The 2,288-nt window shown below is 44.3% G+C and overlaps 1 pseudogene; it reads right to left on the reverse strand.

The window, feature by feature from the left end:
- Window positions 1–265: 265 nt before the first annotated feature.
- On the reverse strand, window positions 266–1,578 carry LOC115518510 (annotated as a pseudogene).
- Between the last annotated feature and the right edge of the window lie 710 nt (window positions 1,579–2,288).

The raw sequence follows: 2,288 nt of genomic DNA on the forward strand, positions 1-2,288 counted from the left end.
TAGGCAAAGTGAGGGAGGAAGTGTTCCACATTTTATGTTTTGTGTGTTTTTTAAAGACACATGATGAGGCAATTTAACAATCAACAGCATGGGTGCAAAAAAAAAAAAAATCTACCTTAAAACCCTTTGTTGGAATACTTTACATTTTCTACAGAAGAGAAACTAAAATAATCTGTTTACACTTAGTCACAAATACAGTCCTTGAGTTTTTTGCCCATGTGTATGGACGCATGAGTATTGTCTAAAACATGTCTTCTTTGTATACAGCAGCTAGGCCCTGCCACCACTGTTCTTGGCTGAGTTCACAAATCTGTGGTAACCTGTAGCTTCCCTGTCACTTCTCTGGCTTCCCTCTCCTGCTAAGCTTTGTTTCTTGGCAGTAATTAAAACCTTCTGCCACTGCCATAGCTACTGCTGCTGCTGGAACCACCATAGCCACCTTGGTTTCATTGTTTGGCAAAATATTGGCCTTCACCGCCATAGTGGCCAGAGCTTCTGCATCCAAAATTTCTTCCTTTCAAGGGTCCAGAGTTTGAAGACTGATTGTTATAATTGCCCAAATCATTATAGTTTCCATTGCTTCCATCATTACCAAATCCATTATAGCTGTCTCAACTGCCACCATATCCACCACCACCTGGACTTCCACTAAAGCCACCAGCTCACTGAAGTTTCCTCCATGACCAAAGTTGTCATTCCCACCAAAACTACCTCCACAACCACCACCAAAGTTTCCAGAACCACTTCAACCTCTTTGTCTGGATGAAGCACTAGCCACCTCTTGCTTAGATAGGGCTTTTCTTACTTTGCAGTTGTGGCCATTCACAGTATGGTATATATATTTTGAGAGAGAGAGCACACATGAGTGGGAGAGGAGAGAGAGAGAGGGCATGTGCGAGCGTCGGGGAAGGGCAGATATAGAGAGAAAAAGAAAGAATCCAAGAAGGCTCCACACTGTCAGTGCAGAGCCTAACACAGGGCTCCAACTCACAAACCATGAGATCATGACCTGAGCTGAAATCAAGAGTTGGATGCTTAACCCACTGAGCCACCCAGGCGCCCCAAAGTGTGTTACTTTTGAAAGACAATCTTGTCTACGGAGTTATAGTCATCAAATGTTACAAAAGCAAAACTGTTCTTGGCACTGCCTTGGTCAGTCATGATGTCAGTCACTTCAGTTTTCACATACTATTCAAAATCTCTTAGATGGTGTTCTTCATCACCATCTAAGAAGATGGTGTCTTCTCTATTACCACCAACAAAAATCTTTTTCACAATTAAGTGGGCACCAGGTCTTTGAGAATCTTCTCTTGAGGCAGCCCTCTTTGGTTCCACAACTCTTCCATCCACTTTGTGTGGCCTTGCATTTGTGGCTGCATCCACCATAGTGGCGTATGTGACAAACTCAAAGGGTCTGCGGTGCTTGGTGTTTGGATCTCTGATTACCACACAATCCATAAACATTCCCCATTGTTCAAAATAGCCCCTTACACTCTCATTGGTTGTTTCAAAGCTCAAACCCCTGATAAAGAGCTTCTGCAGCTGTTCAGGCTCTTTGGGAGCCTCTGACTTAGACATGATGGTGGTAGGAGGGGAGACTTTAATGATGGTTACTCGGTGGCATCCAGGGGTGGAAAGCTTTATGTTCTATTGTTTTTTTTTTTTAATGTTTATTTATTTTTGAGGGAGAGAGAGTGTGAGCTGGGGAGGGGCAGAGAGAGAAAGGAGGACAGAAGAACTGAAGCTGGCTCTGTGCTGACAGCAGTGAGCCCCATGTGGGACTCGAACTCGTGAACCATGAGATCATGACCTAAACTGAAGTTGGACACTCAACTGACTGAGCTACCCATGTGCCCCTGTTTTGTTTTGTTTTTTTAAAGATTATCTACTTGGGGAGAGAGAGGGAGAGAGAGAATCCCAAGCAGGCTCTGAGCTGTCAGCACAGAGCCTGATGCGGGGCTCCATCCAACAAATCATGAGATCATGACCTGAGCTGAAATCAAGAGTCAGATACTCAACTGACTGAGCCACCCAGGTGTCCTTTTATGTTCTTTTTTGAGTGCTGCGACTTCTTGTTGGGAGGAAGAAAAGGAAGCGAACATTTTAAGAGTTCCAACTTGGAGCTAAACAGTCTGTCGATCTATTAGTCTCTGTCTCTCTGTTTCTGTCTCTCCCACTCTCACCCTGTACCTTTTATCCAGCCCTACACAACAGCCAAAAAATGGGCAAATTCCATATATGGTCATTGCCCAGGGCCTACCCTGGCTCCTTTACTGGCTCTAGATCAT

This window comes from Lynx canadensis, chromosome B4, assembly GCF_007474595.2.
Source record: "Lynx canadensis isolate LIC74 chromosome B4, mLynCan4.pri.v2, whole genome shotgun sequence".
NCBI classification, from domain to species: domain Eukaryota; kingdom Metazoa; phylum Chordata; class Mammalia; order Carnivora; family Felidae; genus Lynx; species Lynx canadensis.